Here is a 7,392-nt window from a genome sequence, read left to right on the forward strand (position 1 = left end):
TAAGTAATATATTTATAAACTTTTAAGCTTTAAAAGGAAACTTAAACTCTCATAGCATCAAACATACATTGCTTAAAACCATACTTTGCTTAAATCAAAAACACTTTCAAACTCACACCACAGTTCCTCATCATTTAATCACAGCAGTGAAACAAAACTTCATTCACTTTCTTATAATAAATAAAACCAGCATTTGATTATAAAGAACATTTGCAAAGCATAATTATACATTCAATAACACGCTGAACAAAAATAAAACTCCTTTGTGCACTCCACAACAGTCACCTCATTTGCATACACCCGCATCATCTAAAAATAACCTCCAGCGCTGCAGCACGCGCTCAGGCTCACCAGCTGATCACAGACAAAATTCTTTTCTTTTACATTATATTACAATGACGTCCAACAATCACCACCACAAATATCAGGCCTGACATTATCAACACCTAAATAATTTTGACAACTTTAAATTAACCGCCCAGCGGACAAACTTCCCGAGTTTTTTGCAACCAATGTCACCGTTTATCGATCCCGGACCGCGGCCTGATTTCTAAACTTCTAACACAATTTAAAAGCGTCACTCAACCCAAGCTTCACCTGAAAGTTTTAAGTTGATACTACACGCCTGAAACCCGGTTTCTCTGACCAAAAAAGCGCAATATACTATCCCGGACAGTAAAAAGTGATTCAATCACTTTAGCGTATTTTGGGATGCCCCGTACCCCACAGATTGCCAAACTGGACTAACCCTATTCATTAATAGGTCAGGGTCAAGCGTCCTTGACCAGGAGAGACCGTCACATCTGAGCTCTGCGCTTCCTAAGACTATTCCCTAGTCCCGTCCTAAGATAATTTAATTACTTTGAAAACATCACCTAAAATCACACAAGCAATTATATTGATGTTCAAGCCCGGCTTTATATTCAATTGAGACTTGAATGTCACAAACTTTCACCAATTACCTATTATACTAAATTCATTCTATGCAGTCCAACTGCTTTAAATACACTTATTCTCTTTAACCAGTACTATCATTTTCAACGTTTCATTATCATTACTTCAATTTCAGATTTTTCACGAAAGTCAAAACAGACCTTTACCAGTAATTTCAGTGAGCAGACTTTCAATTTACACAGCCCAATTTGACACACTTTGGTTCATAAGATCAACAGGTGGTGCCTACCTTTTGATGTATGCCGGCTTGTCACTCACTGTCACCACTGACCGATGCCTGAGCGCCTGACACCTCGGACCCCTTTCCGTCCTGTACTTCCCCCCCCCCGGACGAGCCTCCAAAATGTTGGGTTCAAAATATTGGGAAGAAAACACAGGAGGAATGCAAGTAACCACAATGGTCCAAAAGATGAATTCAAGCGATGACTTTAATGAAAATCACACGTGTGGGAGACACACCCTGCAGAACATCAAAGGTGGATCTCTCAAACAATAAACAACATAAAGGTTTTATATGGGCAGATTAATACAACGCCCCTTCATGTCTTAAACAGATACAATATTTGCATACGTCAAATCAAACCCACAAAACCCCAGTTAACTTTTGACCCCTTTTTTTAAAAGAACATTGACTTCCATCCTTCTCTCGGTGCAGTCCCGCACCCACAGTCCCCACAAGACAGTTAGACATCCTGTACTCTTATCAAACCATCACCTACACCCACAAAAACTGCAACCTTAGCAAGCATGCTTACCTTTCACCTAAATAAACTCACTTGTATGTCTGTGTACGTGTGGGTGTGTGTGTATGTCTGTGCATATGTTACCCTTGCCTTGCACCCTATGTGACCTCTCTGCTTATGCAACCAGGCTGGAGCCATCCTATGTGTGATGATCTTGGCTTATATGTAAAATATATAAAAAAGGTATTAAACAAATGTCTCAATCTGATACCACTACTTAAAACTTAATAAAAGGTATACATGAATAAAAATAATAAAAGAACAGAATACAAATGTATTGTAAGCATGTGCAATCCTTCAATAACTCAGGTCATCCTCACAGTAGATTGGCTAATCCTAACCAAAAGTTTATAACCCTCAAGAGACGACTTCTTGAGTCACAACTCCTTTAAGGCACAAATGCAATGTGTAAAATAATCATAGGTGCTCCTGCAATAACAAATTATCATATGATTATACTGGCACCTGTACATAAAGTAAATAAAGTAAATAAAAGTGAACTTAAAATGAATGCAAACTTTAAGGTAATATCAATAAATGCATCAATGCAAATGCTTGTTATATGATTATGATGCGATAACAGTATCCAAATAATAAAACTGAAAATAGTAAAATGAACTGATAAAAAATGGCAGGAAAAATAACATCTCTTTTCTCCACACGACTCAACGTCACCGGTTTGCTGATTAATTACCTTTTTTTGCAATAGCTCTCACTGCGTTGCTAAAATTGACTGCTTAGCTTCTGTGAACTGTTTGTGCTGGAATTTTCATTTATGACTGTTAAAAACTCCAATTCTTTTGATCTTCGGGCTGAAAGAAGAACAACACTCAGTGTTTTAATGCTCAATCAACAATCACTTTAATCAATACAATTCTCTTTATTCCATACAAACACTTCGAGCATTACAAGCGTCCGAATGGGAGATGTGGACAAAGTCATAAAAAACTTAAACATCCACATTCTTTCTCTCTCTCAGTGAGCCTAAGTTACAACCTTGGCTTCCTGCTTTTCTCCTCCTGTGTGAGATGAGGGAGAATCTCCCGTGCAGTATGTTCTGGTATCTTTGTAATCAGGAAAGCAAGGCCACGATTCTCTGCAAACAGTATTTCTTCATAAACAGTGTAACTGATTCCCAATAATAAATCAGCAGTGTAGTGTAATACAAATCAGTGTAATAATTTCACAATTTCTAAATCAGAAGTATAATGCAACCTAAAACAGGGTAATGATTCTACAACACAGACATCCACAACCTTTGTCTCTCAAAATAGGTGCCTCCTGATCCCTCTCTATCTCCTGCCTCCTTATCTCGTGTCCTTGCTGCCCACTTCTTCGCACACTGTGTTCTCCCAGCTTTGGCTCACCAACACTGTGTCCCAGTAACGGCAGCATTCTGTCGCCTCTGCTTCTCACATGAACCTCTGACCTATTCTCCCAATTCTGTGTGTGTGCTCTATGTGTGAATGTTTAGTAGCCTGACCTATGACCTACTTAAATGAATAATGAATATAATGTTTTACTATGGTTCATACAACTAAATCCCCCTAATACTACAATAATCTATTCTTACATGACTCAAATTCAATGTGTGCATTGCAAATATCCATTTTAGACATGAACAAATAGCAACTAAGATTTTTTTTGTCTTTTACAGAAGCTGCTGATCAGCTCAAACCTCGGAGACCAACTTTAATATCAATAAGAAACCATATCATAATTGGAGTGACAGCAGCCGTAGCTTTAATCTTGGTGGGTTTTTTCTGTGGGTTGTGTTGAGAAAGAAATTAAGCCAACGACACCTCTATGCTGATGTAGAGATGTTGAGTGTCTCAGAAAAACAAACTGGGACTGACAGGATTCTCTGTGCAGGACCAACTTTGGATCAGAGCGAATCATCAGTCACATCAACAAAAGACTCTCAGCTGCTTTAAGTACAGGAAGTGATGTGTGCTGTGTAACATGACTTATGTTAATTCAGGCTCATATTATCCTGGGATTGAATTCACAGCCATAATCATTAATGTGGTTGAAGGGAGAGATTATTTCTTACTCTTCTGGTTACTGATGGATGTTGTAGCACAGAGCGCTGCCTTTCATAATCTTTCTGTGTACATATTGTAAATACATCTTTATTTTTATGGGTTTGAATTTTTCTGAATTTTCTGTCTATTTTTTTAACTAACTATAACAAATGGTACTGATGATTTACAGAAGATGATATAAGACAACAGAAAACATACCTGGAAATACAAACCAGAGGCAAAATGAAATATTTACTTAAAAACAAACTGAAAATGGTCATCAGAGCCAAGCTTCATTAAATACAAACATTTCTAGTTATGTTGTTTAAAGGTATTTTCTATTGACACCCCGAAAAATCAGATGAGGAGACTATCGTGCGAGATCAATCAATTGGAGACCAGAACAACAAACGACAGAGGCACCAGACAAGTGCAATCAAACGATGAGTTTATTAACACCGGAGAGGAAACATCAGCATGTCTTCCTCTGACAAAAATACAATGGATGCGGGTTTTATAGCATAGAAAATTAACGCCCACACATACACGTTGTGGGGATTATATCATTTTAATATCATGTTTATTCATTCATATTCGTTCATATTCTTTTATTCATGTATATCCTTTTATTAAGCTTTGAGTAGTGATTAAAACATTTATTCAATATATTACACCTATAGTTTCATTTATGTTGTTACACATATTACAAAATGGGCTTACAGAAGAGCCTTTTGTCTGGTAAGAGGTTACAAGTTTTAGTTGGCGAGGTGAGAGGTGAGACAGAGTGTACTGAGGCCGAGACATACAGTCTGCACACACATACACACATACACACACAGTATATAGGCTTATTTTTAGGTAAGAGTTCAGATATATTTTGCTTGCAACTGCATTTTGTGCCTGCATGAGTGACAATTCAGTAGGATGTGTTTCTGATGATTCCAGAGATAAGCGAGAAGAAGCGAGAAGACAGGAAGCACCTGGCGTCGAGATCGGAGAGAATGTTCTTTTTGAATGTGTCAAAGGTTGTCATTGTTGTAACTGATGCATGTCATGTATCTGCTTTGACGCATGAGGGGGCGTTATAATACCCTGACGTATAAAACATTTTGAGTATGCTTTTTTGGGGGGATTTTATGCTGAGGATTGTGACGGTGTATTTCCTCCACACGTGTGTTTTAATAAAATCATTGTTTTGACGCACTTGGACCTGTGGTCGTTTGTCTCTCACCTCAATTACGAACCGGTAACAACGTCAATACAGGTCAAAAATACATTGTGTACAGTCATTGTTTACAGACAAGGGTACATCTTGTACATCTCTAATAACTATAAACAGACATGTAACTTCTCTTTTCTATAACACCTTCCTTTTAAGGTAATAAACTTCAAGCTTCAGGGTCTCTAAGAGCTAATAATGGACCCTCGTCATCAATCACTAAGTAGACTAAATTGGCGCAGGTCTCAAATAAGAAGCAGAAGACACTGGGGCCCTCGCTCAGGCCTGCTACTAGATTTATGTGTATTGTAAGCATGTATGCAATTAACCTGCTATGTTCTCATCTTCCCTCAACATGTATCACCTGGACACTCTCACCAGTGAAGCTTAAAACCCTCTTGGATGGAACATCAACTCTAGACCAGCACAGTTATGCAATGTGTATAAAATGAACTAAACCTGTGAATAGAATGAATGTGATGACAAACATATTCAATGCAATATGAACCCTGTAAGAAATATTACTGATAAAATAATACTGTAGAACATGTTATTAATGCATTTATCATAAGGCAGATTATATGGTAGCAATAAAAGAATCTCTAAATCCCAACAAGACCATCAGGGAAAGTGATCGGCTTCTTTAAATTCTGATCTCATAAAACTGTCAGACTACAGCTGTGAGTTCAGACTTTCAGGATTCATTTACAGCTTTATTTTTTAAACACTACAGATTAATCTTGTTATTGTGAATCTGAGACTCTGCTGCCTTTACTGATTTTAATCCTGTGTCTTATTCAGCACACAGGATTTTAGTTTTTTCTTCATTTAAGTTTCCACCTTCAGCCTCATTGTTCTTTCTTTCCAGCTGAGATGGATTTTAGGTGGAAATGAGACAAACGGTTCATGAGCTGCCAGCACGTTACAGTTTTTCTCGATTGCTAAGACACATTCCTGGAAAGCTGATCTCCTTTTCCCCACACTGTGAACACAAAACCCAATTTTCAAGCTACATTCACAAAACCTCTGACTCTTCTTGCAAAACCAAACTTTCACCCTCAAGTCGATCTAAATTAAATACTCTACTGAGTAGTCACTAAACACTACATAGAGAAAAGGAAAGCACAATGCTCAGGACATGAAGCGGTAGAAATAAATGTTTATTTAGGCTAAATGCATGTTGCAAAACAAAATACCTGGGCATTTCTAACACTTGTACATAGAAAAGAGAATTTGCCAAAAAACAGAAATCCTGTGCATTTACATGTAGCACTTGTACGTAGAAGCACACAAATATAAGTGCATTACTCCGCCACAGCATCATTTCTCCGTACTGGGTCAGGCCACAGGACTTCATCTACGTCACAGGCCACATTTTCTCTGGCCAGGCAACGAGGGAAAAAAAACCCTGGCATGCCGTATCCAGGCTTGACAGGCCTCCACACCCACAGGTGCATCACAATGACAATGTGTTGACAAGATGTGTCTAAACAGGTGAAAAGTGCTTATGGTTTTGTCAAAAGAGTGACTGATTCAATAAGTGGGTTCAGGCAACTCAGACTTTGGTTCAGACAATAGGGTTTAGTGTTTTAGCAATCGAGAAAAACTGTAAATATCAGTGTCCTGCTGTGCAGTTTATTTATTGTGTTTGACTTTATTGCCTCCATGTGGACTTTTGTGGGAATCAGTTAAGTGGTGAAGCTGAATGATGCCAAATAAATGACAGGTTTAATAATGGACAGCAGGGGTGATTTTAGGTTTAAACTTTTAGGGGGACTCAGCTGTCAGTCATGCAGTGCCTTGGAATTAGTATCAATGCAATATGCTGTCTGCAAATGTGATCAACCCTTTTCACATTTGCAAACCTCAATTCAGTTGGATGACCAGGGGTGTAATTTTGAATCGAAGGTCTTTGGGGAGATCTGCCGGTGGGTTGGGGTGGAGAAAATGAGGACAACACCGCTCCACCCAGAAAGCGATGGCCCGGTCGAGCAATTCAACCGCACGCTGGCTACCCAGCTCGCCATCCTCCCCAGCCAACACCAGCGTGATTGGCCCTCTGGTCGTGTCAGACTGCAGTCCAGGAGTCCAGCCAATCCAAGCCTGCTGCCTTGATCTCTGGGCGGGAGCTCAGGACACCGTCGGACTTGGTGTTCAGGTCTCCTCCCGAGCCAGAGATTGCTGGAGGACAGGAGATGGACTATTACAGGAAGCTGAGGGAGCGGCTACAGGTGGTCCATGACTGCTCCCACTAGGCCCAGGCCAGCGGGGGAGTGCAACAGAAGAGGGCTTACGACACCAGGCACCGAGGGAGAGCCTTTGTGCCTGGAGATAATGTCTGGGTGCACTGCACTTGGGTGTCCCCCAAGCTTTGCAGTCAGTGGCAGGGCCCTGCAGAAGTCTTGGCACAGCTATCTGAAGTTGTGTACCGGATCCGCATGCCGGGCCAAAG

The sequence above is a fragment of the Oreochromis aureus genome, linkage group 3 (genome assembly GCF_013358895.1).
Source record: "Oreochromis aureus strain Israel breed Guangdong linkage group 3, ZZ_aureus, whole genome shotgun sequence".
Classification (NCBI taxonomy): Eukaryota; Metazoa; Chordata; class Actinopteri; order Cichliformes; family Cichlidae; genus Oreochromis; species Oreochromis aureus.